We start from the raw sequence: 25293 nt of genomic DNA on the forward strand, positions 1-25293 counted from the left end.
ATGCCAAAGGTGGACTTTGTGGTCAGGGGTCGGTGCCCCAACAGACTGGAATGGAAAACACTCCTAAAGTTCACCACACAGTCCTTGTACTTTTCTTTCTTGGTTAGTGTTGTTTTCTTCTAGTGTCATTGGATTTTGGTTGGGTTTTGTTTTCATTTTTCTTTGTTTTTTTTTTCTTTTTGCTGCTTGGTTTTGATCAGTCTTGTTTTGTGCATGTTATTACCTTCACAGGTCTGTCTAATTAAGAGAGGCTGGATGAAGAATCTGGAGGAGTAAACATGTGACCGGACCTTTCCATTGGGCATGGGAGTGAGCACGGTGGGGGGGAAAGGAAGTAGTGTCAAGAAACCCAGAGACAAGGGAACAACAAGTGATGGAAATCGGTGGTGAAGGGGATGTAGGAGGCCTGGTAGGGCGTGATCAAGGGTAATGAAACCAAGAGGAATTACTGAAACACAAAGGAAGACTGAGCATGACAGTGGGCACAAGAGGAAAATCAAAGGGTATAGAAGAGTGAGCTGGGAAGCAAGGGCCAGTTATAGACGTCTAAATAAAAGTATGTACATATATTTACAAAGGGGCATGGGGAAATAGATCTATGTCCATATGTTTATAGATTTAGTATTAAGGTAGCAGAAGGACATAGGCCTCCGCTCATGGACTCCCTCATTGCAAGAACACTCTTCAATTAAATTGGCATTCTATGATGCTCACCTTCCCTACACGATCACTGACCACAAAGCGGCTTAATAAGCAAATGCGGTGAAGAAAGCCGATGGTGTCCAGCTACCTAAAAATATAGCGTGTGTGGTCTTAAAGGCTTGAAGGTAAAGAAGCAGCCATCTGGCTCAGAAGCAACAAAGCCCACATGGAGGAAGCATACCAGCCTGTATGATCACAGTTTCAAAAGGATAAGGCAACAGGCATCATGAGAATAAAAAAAACCTTATCATGGAGAATGAGAGGGGAATGCCGGGTATTGACCCAAAACTTATTTGCAGTACACACATCCACTTACAGAAGGATCTCACAAAGGAGATTAAAGAATACAGGGTATGAGACAGCAAAGATGAAACACAACTTTCCTCTAGTTCTTAATGCTTCCTCTTGCCCCACTATCATGATCCCAGTTCTACCATACAAATCTGGCCAAACTAGGGAAGGTATTCTAGTACAGATAGGAGTTTCAAACATGGGGAATCCAGGGTGGAAGGGCGCTTTAGGACCAGTGTTTTGAGTGGAGATAGTGGGAGGGTGGAGGAAGGGCAGGATGGAAAGTGGGAACTGATTACAAGGATCTTCACTGACCTCAAAAGAAAGGTGGGTGAAGATATGACAAAAGAATTAATACAATTCCAAGGATTGATGAGGGATGGGTGGCAGGCATTGAGGGGGAAAAAATGAGGAGCTGAGGCCAGGGGCTTGGGTGGAGAGTGGATATTTTGAGAATAATGAGGGCAATTAATGTACAGATGTGCTTCAAACAACTGATGTATATATTGATTGTGGTTAGTGTTGTAGGAACCCTTCATAAAAGGATCATAAAAGAAACAAAAATAATCTGGGCAGAGGGCTCATGCAATGATGATCTCAGGCTGTATTAGACCAGTCAAAACAACTACTGGAGTCTCCTCACCCTGTGTCTATTCCTGAGTCAGGCATGAAGCTTAGGGCCCACAGCCCCAGCAGCTGGCCAGTGAGGGAGGTGGGTCTCTGAGGCCATTCCACAGGGGGAATGGTCACTGTCCTGCAGGGCCCACCCTCCTTTGTAAGTGTGCTGTCTGGGGCACGGCTTTCATAGAGTCCACACCATGGGAAGACTACGACTCATGGGGGATTTAAAGGAAGACTCTGCTCAGGCGCACACACCACCAACTAGCTGGAGGATCTCCGTGAACAAAGCCTGAGGCAGACAACAAGCCCACTAACTGATGCTGTAAGAGATACAATCAGCATCCAGAAACCTGCAAGTCGGAGTAAGAGGCAGCATACTTTGGTCCCAGCCCCTCCCACTCTAATCTACAAGGAGTGACATTGCAAAGCAGAGGGTATTCTTAAAGCACTGCCAGGACTGTGGAATGAGCAGCCTCATTTGTGGACATGGATACTCTGTGATCCAGACGTACTACCTCCTCCCTTCCAGTCAGCTGAGACAAAAACCCTTGGAAGCAGAAAGCCATGCATTTGAACAGTATCCACCAGCCACTCATGTGCAGCCCTGCTGCCTCCAAAGAGCCTTCCTGAGTGAGAGAGAAATCACACAGAAGCCTGGTCTGTCACTCAAGTGAGTTTTATGAGCGTTAGGGAGGCGTTGTGGGCAAGTCCAGCCGACCCCAGTGGCTGAATTGAATTTACATGGCCTAGGTTGGTCACTCCAGGAACAGGACCCACCCAGGTGTACCTCCCCTTCATGGCCTGAAGCCTGGACCTCTGAGCATGCACAGGGTGCCTCTCCTAACTGGGCTCTTATCTTGGCCCTATGGGCATGCATAACGGATGCCCCAGTCCCTAGGATAGCTACCTAACATTTGCCCCCCTGAAGACATATGGACCCAAATCTTTGGGGTACTGGGAGACGACATCACTAGCTACTTCCTGCTGGCAAATGGGGCGAGGTGGGGCTTTGGGTTCATACCCTTCCTACACTGCTGGGAGGGGTTGTTCATTGAGGGCAACTTTATCCCGGATGGATAAGGTTGAGGTGGTCCAGGAGATGGTGGTCGTGGACATGGAACACATGGTTCAGAAGCTTTAGTCACACGATAACTTCTGGGAAAAACAAATGGACTAAAAGTGAACAGTTTGACTTCGACAAGGCTATGCTTGTGAGGTGGCAGTGGCCTTGAAATTAGGTGAGTGTCACAGGAAACAAAAAAAATCTTAGGATTACCAGACATGTGTGTTTGTTCATTGGAAGTACAGGAAGAGGGATAAAAGCATTCACACTTTCCCCTAGGAGGGCACAGGTTTGGCCACTACTAGGTGCAGTGGGATCACTGATTCATTTATGATGCTAAGGTCTTGGACCCGCTGATAAGACCCATCATTATTTTTAAAACTATAACACTTCAATTTTAATTTTGGGAAAAAATTATTTTATTTTTGTTGTGGACTTTCATAGTTATAAATATATATATTAATATATACATTTTTTAATGTTATGAAAACATCATGCTCCGCATTATAGAGTTAAATGGAAATAATGGGCTAGTACAAGAGGAGTCAAAAGTGACCAAAATAGAGTAACTGCCTAAGTCATTTTGAATTTTCTTGGGATCAATTGGAGTAAAAGCTTGTAAATTACCCGGGGTCCAAATTCACATGGTGCCTCCTACAACAGGTAGAATGTTCAGGGATGTTTCAGGGCTGGGAGATTAGTAACCCCTAAGTCCAGGATACCTTAGGGCAGGGGTCCTGAAACTGTTTACCCAGGGGGCCAGTTTACTGTGCCTCAGGCTATTGGAGGAGCAGACTATAGTTAAAAAAAACAACAAAAATTATGAAAAAATTCATGTGCACCATGCACTTCTTGATTTGAAGTTCAAAATTAAATAAATGGGGCACATACACCCGGCAGAAAGGATCATTGTCCTCGGCTGTCTGCATGTGGCCCATAGGCTGTAGTTTGAGGACCCATGCTCTAGGCGGTCACCAAGAGGATGTGGTTTCAACCCAATAGCTTGGAAACACTACAATTTGTTTAAAAGTAATGGGGCAGAAGGAGTCCCTGATTGACCCACGCAAGACGAGTTTTCCCATGCCCTATTACTAAGAGTTCATAGTTATGGTTAAGGGGAACCAGGACATCCCGATCTGATCCCTTTAACTCAAGTGTGGGCTGACATTCCCACTAAGAAGCCTGCAAATATAAAAGACTTACTCCCTCCCTCAAAGAAAGGGTCCTTGTTTCCAAGGTTTCAGGAAACATGTCAGGATCGGAAATACAAACGGTCCAAGTCCCCAAAGCCACATAGGTGGAGGCCATCCCTCCAACACCCCCTCCCCCACCACCTCCCTCTCCCCCACCTTCCCCTCCACTCCCCTCCCGATTTCTCTCCCCTAATCGGCTTTATCCCAGTTTGCAGGAAAACTCTGGGAGTGGGAGAGCTGGCTTCAGACCCTTTGGTTCCAACCCCGTCCTATAAGTTTTCTAGGGTCCAGAAATAGAAAACTTCTAACAGGCCCTTATTGAGTCACTCCCTCCCCCACCGCCCCCACCAACCTCACCCCCACCCCCAACCAGCTGCCCCCCACACAAACTAGTACTGGTATGTCTTCCATACTCATCAGTCCACCTGGAATGATTGCCAGCAACTTCTCCAGGTGCTGTTCACCACAGAGGAAGGGTAGCCCTTCCAGACAGAGGCCCAGTAAGCAGTCAGTGAACCTGGTGGTCAGCGAGCGGGCACTCCCCACTTGAGAGAAACTCTTTTGGCCACTACACGATCAATGTGGGATCTCAATTCCTAGCAAGGCCCAGAGGGCTTTACCAGGTATCACCCGTTGCTCTTACACGACCCTCTGCGGAAGAACTAGGAAACCTATGACTGTATCTAAGGTCAGTGAGAATTTTCAGGCTCTTATAAGAGAATTTCCATCTGCCTTTCTAGAGTAGCTGATGTAAGACTAAGGGCTTTATACCCCTAACGGCTCCGAGAACCGGAGGGCAATAAGTATTGCCTTTATTACTCAGTCAGTCTGCCTCAGACATGAAAAAGAAGTTGGAAGGGTTTGAACGGAAAAATCTTAGTGATTTGGTTCAAGTGGCTCATTGAGTGTATAACAACAGAGATGACCCTAGCACGACAGAGACAAAGAAACTAGCTAAAATACTAGTAATTGCCATGAGAGACCCCAGAGACTCAGGAAAAGGAGAGCATGGCCCACTCATGGAGAGACTAACCTGTGGGCACCGCCAAGCCATGGGGAAGGATCAATGTGCCTACTGCAGGAAAGAAGGACACTGGAAAAATCAGTGCCTTGAAAACCCCAGGAAAGGTGCACGACCCTCCACTAGAGTGGACGGGTCTCATCTGCACCTAGAAAGACCCAAGCAAGAGACAATAATGCTTGAAGAAGCTGAATGAAGGGGTCAGAGCTCTTTTTCCCTTCGCCACCATGAGCCCAGGCTAACTCTCCATGTAGGAGGCCAGCCAGTAAATTTCTTGGTGGAGAGAGGGGCCACCTTCTTAGGTTCAGAAAGGAATACGGGCACATTTTCAAAGAAAAAAAAATGTGAATTACTGTGAGCCTATGATTCCTTTCACAGATAACTCAAACCAGAAAGTTTGCATGGATGTTAGGTGGGCTTCACAAGACAACAAGATAACAAATATCTATCTGCCCTTTGTCCCAGTTAGCCACCTGGTTATGATGGCACTGGCTCCTGGCTCAGCTGCTGAGCCAGTGAAGCAGTTATAGCAGGAGAAGACTAGGTGGCCGGTGGCCATCAACGGAAGGAACAAATCTCCACAGTGGGCTTCCTGTTTCAATATGAAGCCATGTATGTCACCTGCGGGACACCATCTCTTTCCTGAGCTCATAATTGCCACCCCAGGTATAGAATGCAGCGCGCAGGTACACACTATATGAAACAGTCTCTGATTAACCCCTCTCGATGACTTGCTGACATGGGAATCTGGATAATCCAGTACATTTACTTTCCAGATGAGAAAACTCACTCAAAAACACACAGGATTTGGCCCAGAGACACACAATTGGTTAACAACAAAATCATATTCACAACCAGCGTCTGGACCAAGAGCCCGGTGCCTCAAAGATCTGTGCCCATCGAGCAGTCAATATCTCCTGGACTCTCAAAAGATCTGAGCTGACACCCACCCCCCCCACCTCCTTGCAGCCCCCAAAGATTGTATTTCATAGGATGGCACCGGATCTGCAGCTCGCGGAGAGGGACATATCTGATCAGAGAACACAGGGCAGAACAAGGGGGAGGAGGGGAGAATGGAGCACATCCTGGCCCAATACACCTTGAGGATGATGTTCCCAATCAGAGAAGCCAGTCCACAGAGAAGACCACATGGGCAGCCCCACGATGAGAAACGTCCCTCAAAGACCCATAGCCCTAGAGGGGACAACACTGGACACACAATGTGGGAACTGCGCCCGAACTGATCCTGCCACATCGAGGCATGACACTAAGAGAGTGCAGCAGAAGAGAAAGAAAACGGAGCATCAAAGTCCACGGGGAATGCCAAAGGTGGACTTTGTGGTCAGGGCTCGGTGCCCCAACAGACTGGACTGGAAAACACTCCTAAAGTTCACCACACAGTCCTTTTTCTTTTCTTTCTTGGTTAGTGTTGTTTTCCTTTAGTGTCATTGGATTTTGGTTGGGTTTTGTTTCCATTTTTCTTTGTTTTTTTTTTCTTTTTGCTGCTTGCTTTTGCTCAGTCTTGTTTTGTGCATGTTATTACCTTTACAGGTCTGTCTAATTAAGAGAGGCTGGATGAACAATCTGGAGGAGTAAACATGTGACTGGCCCTTTCCATTGGGCATGTGAGTGAGCACGGTGGGAGGAAAGGAAATGGTGTCAAGAAACCCAGAGACAAGGGAACAACAAGTGATGGAAATCGGTGGTGAGGGGGATGTAGGAGGCCTGGAAGGGCATGATCAAGGGTAATGTAACCAAGAGTAATTATTGAAACCCAAAGGAAGACTGAGCATGGCAGTGGGCACAAGAGGAAAACAAAAGTGTTTAGAAGAGTGAGTAGGGCAGCAAGTCCCCTTATAGACGTCTAAATAAAGGCATGTACATATACTTACAAAGGGGCATCGGGAAATAGATCTATGTCCATATGTTTATAGATTTAGTATTAAGGTAGCAGATGGACATAGGGCCTCCGCTCAAGGACTCCCTTATTGCAAGAACACTGTTCTATTAAATTGGCATTCTACGATGCTCACCTTCCCTACACGATCACTGACCACAAAGCGGCTTAATAAGCAGATGTGGTGAAGAAAGCCGATGGTGTCCAGCTACCAAATGATATAGCGTGTGGGGTCTTAAAGGCTTGAAGTTAAAGAAGCAGCCATCTGGCTCAGAAGCAACAGCGCCCACATGGAGGAAGCATACCAGCCTGTGTGATCACAAAGTTTCAAAGGGATAAGGCAACAGGCATCATGAGAACAAAAAAATCTTATCATGGAGAATGAGAGGGCACTGCCGGGTATAGACCCAAAACCTATTTGCAGCGCACTGGATATCCCCTTACAGAAGGATCTCAGAGAGGAGATTAAAGAATACAGGGTATGAGACAGCATAGATGAAACACAACTTTCCTCTAGTTCGTAATGCTTCCTCTTGCCCCAATATCATGAACCCAATTCTACCATACTAATCTGGCCAAACTAGAGAAGTATTCTAGTACCGATAGGAATTTCAAACACGGAGAATCCAGGGTGGATGGGCTCTTTAGGACCAATGTTATGAGTGGAGATACTGGGAGGGTGGAGGAAGGGCAGGATGGAAAGTGGGAACCGATTACAAGGATCTTCATTGACCTCAAAAGAAAGGTGGGTGAAGATATGACAAAAGAATTAGTCCATTTCCAAGGATTGATGAGGGATGGATGGCGGGCATTGAGGGGGAAAAAATGAGGAGCTGAGGCCAGCGGCTTGGGTGGAGAGTGGAGATTTTGAGAATAATGAGGGCAATTAATGTACAGATGTGCTTCAAACAGCTGATGTATATATGGATTGTGGTTAGTGTTGTAGGAGCCACTAATGAAAAGATCATAAAAAAAAATCTGTGCAGAGGGCTCATGCAAGGATGATCTCAGGCTGGATTAGACCAGTCAAAACATCTACTGGAGTCGCCTCACCCTGTGTCTATTCCTGAGTCAGGCATGAAGCTTAGGGCACACAGCCCCAGCAGCTGGCCAGTCAGGGATGTTTGCCTCTGAGGCTTTCCACAGGGGGAATGGTCGTCTGTCCTGCAGGGCCCACCCTCCTTTGTAAGCGTGATGTCTGGGGCACGGCTTTCATGGAGTCCACACCATGGGAGCTCTACTACTCATGGGGTATTGGCAGGAAGCCTCTGCCCATGTGCACACACCACCAACTAGCTGGAGGATCTCCGTGAACAAAGCCTGAGGCAGACAACAAGCCCACTAACTGATGCTGTAAGAGATACAATCAGCATCCAGAAACCTGCAACTGGGAGTAAGAGGCAGCATACTTTGGTCCCAGCTCCTCCCACTCTAATCTACAAGGAGTGACATTGCAAAGCAGAGGGTTTTCATAAAGCACTTCCAGGACTGTGGAATGAGCAGCCTCGCTTGTGGACATGGATACTCTCTGATCCAGACGTACTACCTCCTCCCTTCCAGCCAGCTGAGACAAAAACCCTTGAAAGCAGAAAGCCATGCATCTGAACAGTATCCATGAGCCACTCATGTGCAGACCTGCTGACTCCAAAGAGCCTTCCTGAGTGAGAGAGAAATCACGCAGAAGCCTGGTCTGTCACTCAAGTGAGTTTTATGAGCGTTAGGGAGGCGTGGTGGGCATGTCTGGCCGACCCCAGTGGCTGAATTGAATTTACATGTCCTAGGTTAGTCACTCCAGGTACAGGACCCACCCAGGTGTACCTCCCCTTCATGGCCAAAAACCTGGACCTCTGAGCATGCACAGAGTGCCTCTCCTAACTGAGCTCTAATCTTGGCCCTATGGCCATGCATAACGGATGCCCCAGCCCCTAGGATAGCTACCTAACATTTGCCCACCTGAAGAGGTATGGACCCAAAACATTGGGGTAGTGGGCGACGACATCTCTAGCTACTTCCTGCTGGCAAAAGGGGCGAGGTGGGGCTTTGGGTCCATACCCTTCCTACACTGCTGGGAGGGGTTGTCCATTGAGGGCAACTTTATCCAGGATGGATAAGGTTGAGGTGGTCCAGGAGATGGTAGTCGTGGACCTGGCACACTTGGTTCGGAAGTTTTAGTCACCCGATAACTTCTGGGAAAAACAAACTGTCAAAAAGGTGAACAGTTTGACTACGACAAGGCTAAGCTTGTGAGGTGGCAGTAGCTTGAAATTAGGTGAGTGTCACAGGAAACAAAAAAATCTTAGGATTACCAGGCATGTGTGTTTGTTCATTGGAAGTACAGGAAGAGGGATAAAAGCATTCACACTTTCCCCTAGGAGGGCACAGGTTTGGGCACTACTAGGTGCAGTGGGATCACTGATTCATTTATGATGCTAAGGTCTTGGACCCGCTGATAAGACCCATCATTATTTTTAAAACTATAACACTTCAATTTTAATTTTGGGAAAAATTATTTTCTTTTTGTTGTGGACTTTCATAGTTACAAATATATATATGAATATATGCATTTTTTAATGTTATGAAAACATCATGCTCCGCATTATAGAGTTAAATGGAAATAATGGGCTAGTACAGGAGGAGTCAAAAGTGACCATAATAGAGTAACTGCCTAAGTCATTTTGAATTTTCTTGGGATCAATTGGAGTAAAGGCTTGTAAATTACCTGGGGTCCAAATTCACATGGTGCCTCCTACAACAGGTAGAATGTTCAGGGATGTTTCAGGGCTGGGAGATTAGTAACCCCTAAGTCCAGGATACCTTAGGGCAGGGGTCCTGAAACTGTTTACCCAGGGGGCCAGTTTACTGTACTTCAGGCTATTGGAGGGGCAAACTATAGTTAAAAAAACAACAAAAATTATGAAAAAATTCATGTGCACCATGCACATCTTGATTTGAAGTTCAAAAAAAAAATAAATGGGGCACATACACCCGGCAAAAAGGCTCAATGTCCTCGGCTGTCTGCATGTGGCCCATAGGCTGTAGTTTGAGGACCCATGCTCTAGGCGGTCACCAAGAGGATGTGGTTTTAACCCAATAGCTTGGAGACACTACAATTTGTTTAAAAGTAAAAGGGCAGAAGGAGTCGCTGATTGACCCACGCAAGACTAGTTTTCCCATCCCCTATTACTAAGAGTTCATAGTTATGGTTAAGGGGAACCAGGACATCCCGATCTGATCCCTTTAATTCAAGTGTGGGCTGACATTGCCACGAAGAAGCCTGCAAATATAAGACTTACTCCCTCCCTCAAAGAAAGGGTCCTTGTTTCCAAGGTTTCACGAAACATGGCAGGACCGGAAAAACAAACGGTCCAAGTTCCCAAAACCACATAGGTGGAGGCCATCCCTCCACCACCCCCTCCCCCACCACCTCCCTCTCCCCCATCTTCCCCTACCCTCCCCTCCTGATCTCTCTCCCCTAATCGGCTTTATCCCAGTTTGCAGGAAAACTCTGGGAGTGGGAGAGCTGGCTTCAGACCCTTTGGTTCCAACCCCGCCCTATAAGTTTTCTAGGGTCCAGAAATAGAAAACTTCTAACAGGCCCTTATTGAGTCACTCCCTCCCCCACCGCCCCCCCCAACGTCACCCCCACCCCCAACCAGCTGCTCCCTACACACACTAGTACTGGTATGATTTCCATACTCATCAGCCCACCTGTATAATTGCCAGCAACTTCTCCAGGTGCTGTTCACCACGGAGGAAGGGTAGCCCTTCCAGAAAGAGGCCCAGTAAGCAGTCAGTGAACCTGGTGGTCAGCGAGTGGGCACTCCCCACTTGAGAGAAACTCTTTTGGCCACTATACGATCAATGTGGGATCTCAATTCCTAGCAAGGCCCAGAGGGCTTTACCAGGTATCACCCGTTGCTCTTACACGACCCTCTGCGGAAGAACTAGGAAACCTATGACTGTATCTAAGGTCAGTGAGAATTTTCAGGCTCTTATAAGAGAATGTCCGCCTGCCTTTCTAGAGTAGCTGATGTAAGACTACGGGCTTTATACCCCTAACGGCTCCGAGAACCGGAGGGCAATAAGTATTGCCTTTATTACTCAGTCAGTCTGCCTCAGACATGAAAAAGAAGTTGGAAGGGTTTGAACGGAAAAATCTTAGTGATTTGGTTCAAGTGGCTCATTGAGTGTATAACAACAGAGATGACCCTAGCACGACAGAGACAAAGAAACTAGCTAAAATACTAGTAATTGCCATGAGAGACCCCAGAGACTCAGGAAAAGGAGAGCATGGCCCACTCATGGAGAGACTAACCTGTGGGCACCGCCAAGCCATGGGGAAGGATCAATGTGCCTACTGCAGGAAAGAAGGACACTGGAAAAATCAGTGCCTTGAAAACCCCAGGAAAGGTGCACGACCCTCCAGTAGAGTGGACGGGTCTCATCTGCACTTAGAAAGACCCAAGCAAGAGACAATAATGCTTGAAGAAGCTGAATGAAGGGGTCAGAGCTCTTTTTCCCTTCGCCACCTTAACTCTCCATGTAGGAGGCCAGCCAGTAAATTCCTTGGTGGACAGAGGGGCAACCTTCTTAGGTTCAGAAAGGAATACGGGCACATTTTCAAAGAAAAAAAATGTGAATTACTGTGAGCCTATGATTCCTTTCACAGATAACTCAAACCAGAAAGTTTGCATGGATGTTAGGTGGGCTTCACAAGACAACAAGATAACAAATATCTATCTGCCCTTTGTCCCAGTTAGCCACCTGGTTATGATGGCACTGGCTCCTGGCTCAGCTGCTGAGCCAGTGAAGCAGTTATAGCAGGAGAAGACTAGGTGGCCGGTGGCCATCAACGGAAGGACCAAATCTCCAAGTGGGCTTCCTGTTTCAATATGGAGCCACGTATGTCACCTGCGGGACACCATCTCTTTCCTGAGCTCATAATTGCCACCCAAGGTCTAGAATGCAGCGCGCAGGTACACACTATATGAAACAGTCTCTGATTAACCCCTCTCGATGACTTGCTGACATGGGAGTCTGGATAATCCAGTACATTTACTTTCCAGATGAGAAAACTCACACAAAAACACACAGGATTTGGCCCAGAGACACACAATTGGTTAACAACAAAATCATATTCACAACCAGCGTCTGGACCAAGAACCCGGTGCCTCAAAGAACTGTGCCCATCGAGCAGTCAATATCTCCTGGACTCTCAAAAGATCTGAGCTGACACCCACCCCCCCCCACCTCCTTGCAGACCCCAAAGATTGTATTTCATAGGATGGCACCGGATCTGCAGCTCGCGGAGAGGGACATATCTGATCAGAGAACACAGGGCAGAACAAGGGGGAGGAGGGGAGAATGGAGCACATCCTGGCCCAATACACCTTGAGGATGATGTTCCCAATCAGAGAAGCCAGTCCACAGAGAAGACCACATGGGCAGCCCCACGATGAGAAACGTCCCTCAAAGACCCATAGCCCTAGAGGGGACAACACTGGACACACAATGTGGGAACTGCGCCCGAACTGATCCTGCCACATCGAGGCATGACACTAAGAGAGTGCAGCAGAAGAGAAAGAAAACGGAGCATCAAAGTCCCCGGGGAATGCCAAAGGTGGACTTTGTGGTCAGGGCTCGGTGCCCCAACAGACAGGACTGGAAAACACTCCTAAAGTTCACCACACAGTCCTTGTTCTTTTCTTTCTTGGTTAGTGTTGTTTTCCTTTAGTGTCATTGGATTTTGGTTGGATTTTGTTTCCATTTTTCTTTGTTTTTTTTTCTTTTTGCTGCTTGCTTTTGCTCAGTCTTGTTTTGTGCATGTTATTACCTTTACAGGTCTGTCTAATTAAGAGAGGCTGGATGAACAATCTGGAGGAGTAAACATGTGACTGGCCCTTTCCATTGGGCATGGGAGTGAGCACGGTGGGAGGAAAGGAAATGGTGTCAAGAAACCCAGAGACAAGGGAACAACAAGTGATGGAAATCGGTGGTGAGGGGGATGTAGGAGGCCTGGAAGGGCATGATCAAGGGTAATGTAACCAAGAGTAATTATTGAAACCCAAAGGAAGACTGAGCATGGCAGTGGGCACAAGAGGAAAACAAAAGTGTATAGAAGAGTGAGTAGGGCAGCAAGTCCCCTTATAGACGTCTAAATAAAGGCATGTACATATACTTACAAAGGGACATCGGGAAATAGATCTATGTCCATATGTTTATAGATTTAGTATTAAGGTAGCAGATGGACATAGGGCCTCCGCTCAAGGACTCCCTTATTGCAAGAACACTGTTCTATTAAATTGGCATTCTACGATGCTCACCTTCCCTACACGATCACTGACCACAAAGCGTCTTAATAAGCAGATGTGGTGAAGAAAGCCGATGGTGTCCAGCTACCAATAGATATAGCGTGTGGGGTCTTAAAGGCTTGAAGGTAAAGAAGCAGCCATCTGGCTCAGAAGCAACAGAGCCCACATGGAGGAAGCATACCAGCCTGTGTGATCACAAAGTTTCAAAGGGTTAAGGCAACAGGCATCATGAGAACAAAAAAATCTTATCATGGAGAATGAGAGGGCACTGCCGGGTATAGACCCAAAACCTATTTGCAGCGCACTGGATATCCCCTTACAGAAGGATCTCAGAGAGGAGATTAAAGAATACAGGGTATGAGACAGCAAAGATTAAACACAACTTTCCTCCAGTTCTTAATGCTTCCTCTTGCCCCACTATCATGATCCCAGTTCTACCACACTAATCTGGCCAAACTAGAGAAGGTATTCTAGTACCGATAGGAATTTCAAACACGGAGAATCCAGGGTGGATGGGCTCTTTAGGACCAGTGTTATGGGTGGAGATACTGGGAGGGTGGAGGAAGGGCAGGATGGAAAGTGGGAACCGATTACAAGGATCTTCATTGACCTCAAAAGAAAGGTGGGTGAAGATATGACAAAAGAATTAGTCCATTTCCAAGGATTGATGAGGGATGGATGGCAGGCATTGAGGGGGAAAAAATGAGGAGCTGAGGCCAGGGGCTTGGGTGGAGAGTGGAGATTTTGAGAATAATGAGGGCAATTAATGTACAGATGTGCTTCAAACAGCTGATGTATATATGGATTGTGGTTAGTGTTGTAGGAGCCACTAATGAAAAGATCATAAAAAAAAATCTGTGCAGAGGGCTCATGCAAGGATGATCTCAGGCTGGATTAGACCAGTCAAAACATCTACTGGAGTCTCCTCACCCTGTGTCTATTCCTGAGTCAGGCATGAAGCTTAGGGCACACAGCCCCAGCAGCTGGCCAGTCAGGGAGGTTTGCCTCTGAGGCTTTCCACAGGGGGAATGGTCGTCTGTCCTGCAGGGCCCACCCTCCTTTGTAAGCGTGATGTCTGGGGCACGGCTTTCATGGAGTCCACACCATGGGAGCTCTACTACTCATGGGGTATTGACAGGAAGCCTCTGCCCATGTGCACACACCACCAACTAGCTGGAGGATCTCCGTGAACAAAGCCTGAGGCAGACAACAAGCCCACTAACTGATGCTGTAAGAGATACAATCAGCATCCAGAAACCTGCAACTGGGAGTTAGAGGCAGCATACTTTGGTCCCAGCTCCTCCCACTCTAATCTACAAGGAGTGACATTGCAAAGCAGAGGGTTTTCATAAAGCACTTCCAGGACTGTGGAATGAGCAGCCTCGCTTGTGGACATGGATACTCTCTGATCCAGACGTACTACCTCCTCCCTTCCAGCCAGCTGAGACAAAAACCCTTGAAAGCAGAAAGCCATGCATCTGAACAGTATCCATGAGCCACTCATGTGCAGACCTGCTGACTCCAAAGAGCCTTCCTGAGTGAGAGAGAAATCACGCAGAAGCCTGGTCTGTCACTCAAGTGAGTTTTATGAGCGTTAGGGAGGCGTGGTGGGCATGTCTGGCCGACCCCAGTGGCTGAATTGAATTTACATGTCCTAGGTTAGTCACTCCAGGTACAGGACCCACCCAGGTGTACCTCCCCTTCATGGCCAAAAACCTGGACCTCTGAGCATGCACAGAGTGCCTCTCCTAACTAGGCTCTAATCTTGGCCCTATGGCCATGCATAACGGATGCCCCAGTCCCTAGGATAGCTACCTAACATTTGCCCACCTGAAGAGGTATGGACCCAAAACATTGGGGTAGTGGGCGACGACACCTCTAGCTACTTCCTGCTGGCAGAAGGGGCGAAGTGGGGCTTTGGGTCCATACCCTTCCTACACTGCTGGGAGGGGTTGTCCATTGAGGGCAACTTTATCCAGGATGGATAAGGTTGAGGTGGTCCAGGAGATGGTAGTCGTGGACCTGGCACACTTGGTTCGGAAGTTTTAGTCACCTGATAACTTCTGGGAAAAACAAACTGTCAAAAAGGTGAACAGTTTGACTACGACAAGGCTAAGCTTGTGAGGTGGCAGTAGCTTGAAATTAGGTGAGTGTCACAGGAAACAAAAAAAATCTTAGGATTACCAGGCATGTGTATTTGTTCATTGGAAGTACAGGAAGAGGGATAAAAGCATTCACACTTTCCCCTAGGAGGGCACAGGTTTGGGCACTACTAGGTGCTGTGGGATCACTGATTCATTTATGATGCTAAGGTCTTGGACCCGCTGATAAGACCCATCATTATTTTTAACCCTATAACACTTCAATTTTAATTTTGGGAAAAATTATTTTATTTTTGTTGTGGACTTTCTTAGTTACAAATATATATATATGAATATATACATTTTTTAATGTTATGAAAACATCATGCTCCGCATTATAGAGTTAAATGGAAATAATGGGCTAGTACAGGAGGAGTCAAAAGTGACCATAATAGAGTAACTGCCTAAGTCATTTTGAATTTTCTTGGGATCAATTCGAGTAAAGGCTTGTAAATTACCCGGGGTCCAAATTCACATGGTGCCTCCTACAACAGGTAGAATGTTCAGGGATGTTTCAGGGCTGGGAGATTAGTAACCCCTAAGTCCAGGATACCTTAGGGCAGGGGTCCTGAAACTGTTTACCCAGGGGGCCAGTTTACTGTACCTCAGGCTATTGGAGGGGCAGACTATAGTTAAAAAAAAACAACAAAAATTATGAAAAAATTCATGTGCACCATGCACATCTTGATTTGAAGTTCAAAAAAAAAATAAATGGGGCACATACACCCGGCAAAAAGGCTCAATGTCCTCGGCTGTCTGCATGTGGCCCATAGGCTGTAGTTTGAGGACCCATGCTCTAGGCGGTCACCAAGAGGATGTGGTTTTAACCCAATAGCTTGGAGACACTACAATTTGTTTAAAAGTAATAGGGCAGAAGGAGTCGCTGATTGACCCACGCAAGACTAGTTTTCCCATCCCCTATTACTAAGAGTTCATAGTTATGGTTAAGGGGAACCAGGACATCCCGATCTGATCCCTTTAATTCAAGTGTGGGCTGACATTGCCACGAAGAAGCCTGCAAATATAAGACTTACTCCCTCCCTCAAAGAAAGGGTCCTTGTTTCCAAGGTTTCACGAAACCTGGCAGGACCGGAAAAACAAACGGTCCAAGTTCCCAAAACCACATAGGTGGAGGCCATCCCTCCCCAACCCCCTCCCCCACCACCTCCCTCTCCCCCATCTTCCCCTACCCTCCCCTCCTGATCTCTCTCCCCTAATCGGCTTTATCCCATTTTGCAGAACTCTGGGAGTGGGAGAGCTGGCTTCAGACCCTTTGGTTCCAATCCCGCCCTATAAGTTTTCTAGGGTCCAGAAATAGAAAACTTCTAACAGGCCCTTATTGAGTCACTCCCTCCCCCACCGCCCCCACCAACCTCACCCCCACCCCCAACCAGCAGCCCCCTACACACACTAGTACTGGTATGTCTTCCATACTCATCAGCCCACCTGTATAATTGCCAGCAACTTCTCCAGGTGCTGTTCACCACGGAGGAAGGGTAGCCCTTCCAGACAGAGGCCCAGTAAGCAGTCAGTGAACCTGATGGTCAGCGAGTGGGCACTCCCCACTTGAGAGAAACTCTTTTGGCCACTATACGATCAATGTGGGATCTCAATTCCTAGCAAGGCCCAGAGGGCTTTACCAGGTTTCACCCGTTGCTCTTACATGACCCTCTGCGGAAGAACTAGGAAACCTATGACTGTATCTAAGGTCAGTGAGAATTTTCAGGCTCTTATAAGAGAATGTCCGCCTGCCTTTCTAGAGTAGCTGATGTAAGCCTACGGGCTTTATACCCCTAACGGCCCCGAGAACCGGCGGGCAATAAGTATTGCCTTTATTACTTAGTCAGTCTGTCTCAGACATGAAAAAGAAGTTGGAAGGGTTTGAACGGAAAAATCTTAGTGATTTGGTACAAGTGGCTCATTGAGTGTATAACAACAGAGATGACCCTAGCACGACAGAGACAAAGAAACTAGCTAAAATACTAGTAATTGCCTTGAGAGAGCCCAGAGACTCAGGAAAAGGAGAGCATGGCCCACTCATGGAGAGACTAACCTGTGGGCACCGCCAAGCCATGGGGAAGGATCAATGTGCCTACTGCAGGAAAGAAGGACACTGGAAAAATCAGTGTCTTGAAACCCCAGGAGAGGTGCACGACCCTCCACTAGAGTGGACGGGCCTCATCTGCACCTAGAAAAATCAAGCAAGAGACAATCATGCTTGAAGAAGCTGAATGAAGGGGTCAGAGCTCTTGTTCCCTTCGCCACCATAAGCCCAGGCTAACTCTCCATGTAGGAGGCCAGCCAGTAAATTTCTTGGTGGACAGAGGGGCCACCTTCTTAGGTCCAGAAAGGAATACGGGCACATTTTCAAGGAAAAAAAATGTGAATTACTGTGAGCCTATGATTCCTTCCACAGGTAACTCACACCAGAAAGTTTGCATGGATGTTAGGTGGGCTTCACAAGACAACAAAATAACAAATATTTATCTGCCCTTTGTCCCAGTTAGCCACGTGGTTATGATGGCACTGGCTCCTGGCTCAACTGCTGAGCCAGTGAAGCAGTTAAAGCAGGAGAAGACTAGGTGGCCGGTGGTCATGAACGGAAGGACCAAATCTCCACAGTGGGCTTCCTGTTTCAATATGGAGCCACGTATGTTACCTGCTGGACACCATCTCTATCCTGAGCTCATAATTGCCACCCCAGGTCTAGAATGCAGCGCGCAGGTACACACTATATGAAACAGTCTCTGATTAACCCCTCTCAATAACTTGCTGACACTGGAGTCTGGATAATCCAGTACATTTACTTTCCAGATGAGAAAACTCACTCAAAAACACACAGGAGTTGGCCCAGAGACACACAACTTGTTAACAACAAAGTCATATTCACAACCAGCGTCTGGACCAAGAGCCCGGTGCCCCACAGAACTGTGCCCATCGAGCAGTTAATATCTCCTGGACTCTCAAAAGATCTGAGCTGACACCCACCACCCCCACCTCCTTGCAGCCCCCAAAGATTGTATTTCACAGGATGGCACCTGATCTGCAGCTTGCAGATAAGGACATATCTGATCAGAGAACACAGGGCAGAACAAGGGGGAGGAGGGAAGAATGGAGTACACCCTGGCCCAATACACCTTGAGGATGATGTTCCCAATCAGAGAAGCCAACCACAGAGAAGACCACATGGGCAGCCCCACGATGAGAAACGTCCCTCAAAGACCCATAGCCCTAGAGGGGACAACACTGGAGACACAGTGTGGGAACTGCGCCCGAACTGATCCTGCGACATCGAGGCATGACACTAAGAGAGTGCAGCAGAAGAGAAAGAAAACGGAGCATGAAAGTCCCCGGGGAATGTCAAAGGTGGACTTTGTGGTCAGGGCTCGGTGCCCCAACAGACAGGACTGGAAAACACTCCTAAAGTTCACCACACAGTCCTTGTTCTTTTCTTTCTTGGTTAGTGTTGTTTTCCTTTAGTGTCATTGGATTTTGGTTGGGTTTTGTTTCCATTTTTCTTTGTTTTTTTTTCTTTTTGCTGCTTGCTTTTGCTCAGTCTTGTTTTGTGCATGTTATTACCTTTACAGGTCTGTCTAATTAAGAGAGGCTGGATGAACAATCTGGAGGAGTAAACATGTGACTGGCCCTTTCCATTGGGCATGGGAGTGAGCACGGTGGGAGGAAAGGAAATGGTGTCAAGAAACCCAGAGACAAGGGAACAACAAGTGATGGAAATCGGTGGTGAGGGGGATGTAGGAGGCCTGGAAGGGCATGATCAAGGGTAATGTAACCAAGAGTAATTATTGAAACCCAAAGGAAGACTGAGCATGGCAGTGGGCACAAGAGGAAAACAAAAGTGTATAGAAGAGTGAGTAGGGCAGCAAGTCCCCTTATAGACGTCTAAATAAAGGCATGTACATATACTTACAAAGGGACATCGGGAAATAGATCTATGTCCATATGTTTATAGATTTAGTATTAAGGTAGCAGATGGACATAGGGCCTCCGCTCAAGGACTCCCTTATTGCAAGAACACTGTTCTATTAAATTGGCATTCTACGATGCTCACCTTCCCTACACGATCACTGACCACAAAGCGTCTTAATAAGCAGATGTGGTGAAGAAAGCCGATGGTGTCCAGCTACCAATAGATATAGCGTGTGGGGTCTTAAAGGCTTGAAGGTAAAGAAGCAGCCATCTGGCTCAGAAGCAACAGAGCCCACATGGAGGAAGCATACCAGCCTGTGTGATCACAAAGTTTCAAAGGGTTAAGGCAACAGGCATCATGAGAACAAAAAAATCTTATCATGGAGAATGAGAGGGCACTGCCGGGTATAGACCCAAAACCTATTTGCAGCGCACTGGATATCCCCTTACAGAAGGATCTCAGAGAGGAGATTAAAGAATACAGGGTATGAGACAGCAAAGATTAAACACAACTTTCCTCCAGTTCTTAATGCTTCCTCTTGCCCCACTATCATGATCCCAGTTCTACCACACTAATCTGGCCAAACTAGAGAAGGTATTCTAGTACCGATAGGAATTTCAAACACGGAGAATCCAGGGTGGATGGGCTCTTTAGGACCAGTGTTATGGGTGGAGATACTGGGAGGGTGGAGGAAGGGCAGGATGGAAAGTGGGAACCGATTACAAGGATCTTCATTGACCTCAAAAGAAAGGTGGGTGAAGATATGACAAAAGAATTAGTCCATTTCCAAGGATTGATGAGGGATGGATGGCAGGCATTGAGGGGGAAAAAATGAGGAGCTGAGGCCAGGGGCTTGGGTGGAGAGTGGAGATTTTGAGAATAATGAGGGCAATTAATGTACAGATGTGCTTCAAACAGCTGATGTATATATGGATTGTGGTTAGTGTTGTAGGAGCCACTAATGAAAAGATCATAAAAAAAAATCTGTGCAGAGGGCTCATGCAAGGATGATCTCAGGCTGGATTAGACCAGTCAAAACATCTACTGGAGTCTCCTCACCCTGTGTCTATTCCTGAGTCAGGCATGAAGCTTAGGGCACACAGCCCCAGCAGCTGGCCAGTCAGGGAGGTTTGCCTCTGAGGCTTTCCACAGGGGGAATGGTCGTCTGTCCTGCAGGGCCCACCCTCCTTTGTAAGCGTGATGTCTGGGGCACGGCTTTCATGGAGTCCACACCATGGGAGCTCTACTACTCATGGGGTATTGACAGGAAGCCTCTGCCCATGTGCACACACCACCAACTAGCTGGAGGATCTCCGTGAACAAAGCCTGAGGCAGACAACAAGCCCACTAACTGATGCTGTAAGAGATACAATCAGCATCCAGAAACCTGCAACTGGGAGTTAGAGGCAGCATACTTTGGTCCCAGCTCCTCCCACTCTAATCTACAAGGAGTGACATTGCAAAGCAGAGGGTTTTCATAAAGCACTTCCAGGACTGTGGAATGAGCAGCCTCGCTTGTGGACATGGATACTCTCTGATCCAGACGTACTACCTCCTCCCTTCCAGCCAGCTGAGACAAAAACCCTTGAAAGCAGAAAGCCATGCATCTGAACAGTATCCATGAGCCACTCATGTGCAGACCTGCTGACTCCAAAGAGCCTTCCTGAGTGAGAGAGAAATCACGCAGAAGCCTGGTCTGTCACTCAAGTGAGTTTTATGAGCGTTAGGGAGGCGTGGTGGGCATGTCTGGCCGACCCCAGTGGCTGAATTGAATTTACATGTCCTAGGTTAGTCACTCCAGGTACAGGACCCACCCAGGTGTACCTCCCCTTCATGGCCAAAAACCTGGACCTCTGAGCATGCACAGAGTGCCTCTCCTAACTAGGCTCTAATCTTGGCCCTATGGCCATGCATAACGGATGCCCCAGTCCCTAGGATAGCTACCTAACATTTGCCCACCTGAAGAGGTATGGACCCAAAACATTGGGGTAGTGGGCGACGACACCTCTAGCTACTTCCTGCTGGCAGAAGGGGCGAAGTGGGGCTTTGGGTCCATACCCTTCCTACACTGCTGGGAGGGGTTGTCCATTGAGGGCAACTTTATCCAGGATGGATAAGGTTGAGGTGGTCCAGGAGATGGTAGTCGTGGACCTGGCACACTTGGTTCGGAAGTTTTAGTCACCCGATAACTTCTGGGAAAAACAAACTGTCAAAAAGGTGAACAGTTTGACTACGACAAGGCTAAGCTTGTGAGGTGGCAGTAGCTTGAAATTAGGTGAGTGTCACAGGAAACAAAAAAAATCTTAGGATTACCAGGCATGTGTATTTGTTCATTGGAAGTACAGGAAGAGGGATAAAAGCATTCACACTTTCCCCTAGGAGGGCACAGGTTTGGGCACTACTAGGTGCTGTGGGATCACTGATTCATTTATGATGCTAAGGTCTTGGACCCGCTGATAAGACCCATCATTATTTTTAACCCTATAACACTTCAATTTTAATTTTGGGAAAAATTATTTTATTTTTGTTGTGGACTTTCTTAGTTACAAATATATATATATGAATATATACATTTTTTAATGTTATGAAAACATCATGCTCCGCATTATAGAGTTAAATGGAAATAATGGGCTAGTACAGGAGGAGTCAAAAGTGACCATAATAGAGTAACTGCCTAAGTCATTTTGAATTTTCTTGGGATCAATTGGAGTAAAGGCTTGTAAATTACCCGGGGTCCAAATTCACATGGTGCCTCCTACAACAGGTAGAATGTTCAGGGATGTTTCAGGGCTGGGAGATTAGTAACCCCTAAGTCCAGGATACCTTAGGGCAGGGGTCCTGAAACTGTTTACCCAGGGGGCCAGTTTACTGTACCTCAGGCTATTGGAGGGGCAGACTATAGTTAAAAAAAAACAACAAAAATTATGAAAAAATTCATGTGCACCATGCACATCTTGATTTGAAGTTCAAAAAAAAAATAAATGGGGCACATACACCCGGCAAAAAGGCTCAATGTCCTCGGCTGTCTGCATGTGGCCCATAGGCTGTAGTTTGAGGACCCATGCTCTAGGCGGTCACCAAGAGGATGTGGTTTTAACCCAATAGCTTGGAGACACTACAATTTGTTTAAAAGTAATAGGGCAGAAGGAGTCGCTGATTGACCCACGCAAGACTAGTTTTCCCATCCCCTATTACTAAGAGTTCATAGTTATGGTTAAGGGGAACCAGGACATCCCGATCTGATCCCTTTAATTCAAGTGTGGGCTGACATTGCCACGAAGAAGCCTGCAAATATAAGACTTACTCCCTCCCTCAAAGAAAGGGTCCTTGTTTCCAAGGTTTCACGAAACCTGGCAGGACCGGAAAAACAAACGGTCCAAGTTCCCAAAATCACATAGGTGGAGGCCATCCCTCCCCAACCCCCTCCCCCACCACCTCCCTCTCCCCCATCTTCCCCTACCCTCCCCTCCTGATCTCTCTCCCCTAATCGGCTTTATCCCATTTTGCAGAACTCTGGGAGTGGGAGAGCTGGCTTCAGACCCTTTGGTTCCAATCCCGCCCTATAAGTTTTCTAGGGTCCAGAAATAGAAAACTTCTAACAGGCCCTTATTGAGTCACTCCCTCCCCCACCGCCCCCACCAACCTCACCCCCACCCCCAACCAGCAGCCCCCTACACACACTAGTACTGGTATGTCTTCCATACTCATCAGCCCACCTGTATAATTGCCAGCAACTTCTCCAGGTGCTGTTCACCACGGAGGAAGGGTAGCCCTTCCAGACAGAGGCCCAGTAAGCAGTCAGTGAACCTGATGGTCAGCGAGTGGGCACTCCCCACTTGAGAGAAACTCTTTTGGCCACTATACGATCAATGTGGGATCTCAATTCCTAGCAAGGCCCAGAGGGCTTTACCAGGTTTCACCCGTTGCTCTTACATGACCCTCTGCGGAAGAACTAGGAAACCTATGACTGTATCTAAGGTCAGTGAGAATTTTCAGGCTCTTATAAGAGAATGTCCGCCTGCCTTTCTAGAGTAGCTGATGTAAGCCTACGGGCTTTATACCCCTAACGGCCCCGAGAACCGGCGGGCAATAAGTATTGCCTTTATTACTTAGTCAGTCTGTCTCAGACATGAAAAAGAAGTTGGAAGGGTTTGAACGGAAAAATCTTAGTGATTTGGTACAAGTGGCTCATTGAGTGTATAACAACAGAGATGACCCTAGCACGACAGAGACAAAGAAACTAGCTAAAATACTAGTAATTGCCTTGAGAGAGCCCAGAGACTCAGGAAAAGGAGAGCATGGCCCACTCATGGAGAGACTAACCTGTGGGCACCGCCAAGCCATGGGGAAGGATCAATGTGCCTACTGCAGGAAAGAAGGACACTGGAAAAATCAGTGTCTTGAAACCCCAGGAGAGGTGCACGACCCTCCACTAGAGTGGACGGGCCTCATCTGCACCTAGAAAAATCAAGCAAGAGACAATCATGCTTGAAGAAGCTGAATGAAGGGGTCAGAGCTCTTGTTCCCTTCGCCACCATAAGCCCAGGCTAACTCTCCATGTAGGAGGCCAGCCAGTAAATTTCTTGGTGGACAGAGGGGCCACCTTCTTAGGTTCAGAAAGGAATACGGGCACATTTTCAAGGAAAAAAAATGTGAATTACTGTGAGCCTATGATTCCTTCCACAGGTAACTCACACCAGAAAGTTTGCATGGATGTTAGGTGGGCTTCACAAGACAACAAAATAACAAATATTTATCTGCCCTTTGTCCCAGTTAGCCACGTGGTTATGATGGCACTGGCTCCTGGCTCAACTGCTGAGCCAGTGAAGCAGTTAAAGCAGGAGAAGACTAGGTGGCCGGTGGTCATGAACGGAAGGACCAAATCTCCACAGTGGGCTTCCTGTTTCAATATGGAGCCACGTATGTTACCTGCTGGACACCATCTCTATCCTGAGCTCATAATTGCCACCCCAGGTCTAGAATGCAGCGCGCAGGTACACACTATATGAAACAGTCTCTGATTAACCCCTCTCAATAACTTGCTGACACTGGAGTCTGGATAATCCAGTACATTTACTTTCCAGATGAGAAAACTCACTCAAAAACACACAGGAGTTGGCCCAGAGACACACAACTTGTTAACAACAAAGTCATATTCACAACCAGCGTCTGGACCAAGAGCCCGGTGCCCCACAGAACTGTGCCCATCGAGCAGTTAATATCTCCTGGACTCTCAAAAGATCTGAGCTGACACCCACCACCCCCACCTCCTTGCAGCCCCCAAAGATTGTATTTCACAGGATGGCACCTGATCTGCAGCTTGCAGATAAGGACATATCTGATCAGAGAACACAGGGCAGAACAAGGGGGAGGAGGGAAGAATGGAGTACACCCTGGCCCAATACACCTTGAGGATGATGTTCCCAATCAGAGAAGCCAACCACAGAGAAGACCACATGGGCAGCCCCACGATGAGAAACGTCCCTCAAAGACCCATAGCCCTAGAGGGGACAACACTGGAGACACAGTGTGGGAACTGCGCCCGAACTGATCCTGCGACATCGAGGCATGACACTAAGAGAGTGCAGCAGAAGAGAAAGAAAACGGAGCATGAAAGTCCCCGGGGAATGTCAAAGGTGGACTTTGTGGTCAGGGCTCGGTGCCCCAACAGACAGGACTGGAAAACACTCCTAAAGTTCACCACACAGTCCTTGTTCTTTTCTTTCTTGGTTAGTGTTGTTTTCCTTTAGTGTCATTGGATTTTGGTTGGGTTTTGTTTCCATTTTTCTTTGTTTTTTTTTCTTTTTGCTGCTTGCTTTTGCTCAGTCTTGTTTTGTGCATGTTATTACCTTTACAGGTCTGTCTAATTAAGAGAGGCTGGATGAACAATCTGGAGGAGTAAACATGTGACTGGCCCTTTCCATTGGGCATGGGAGTGAGCACGGTGGGAGGAAAGGAAATGGTGTCAAGAAACCCAGAGACAAGGGAACAACAAGTGATGGAAATCGGTGGTGAGGGGGATGTAGGAGGCCTGGAAGGGCATGATCAAGGGTAATGTAACCAAGAGTAATTATTGAAACCCAAAGGAAGACTGAGCATGGCAGTGGGCACAAGAGGAAAACAAA

Source organism: Tenrec ecaudatus, chromosome 3, assembly GCF_050624435.1.
Source record: "Tenrec ecaudatus isolate mTenEca1 chromosome 3, mTenEca1.hap1, whole genome shotgun sequence".
In the NCBI taxonomy this organism is placed as follows: domain Eukaryota; kingdom Metazoa; phylum Chordata; class Mammalia; order Afrosoricida; family Tenrecidae; genus Tenrec; species Tenrec ecaudatus.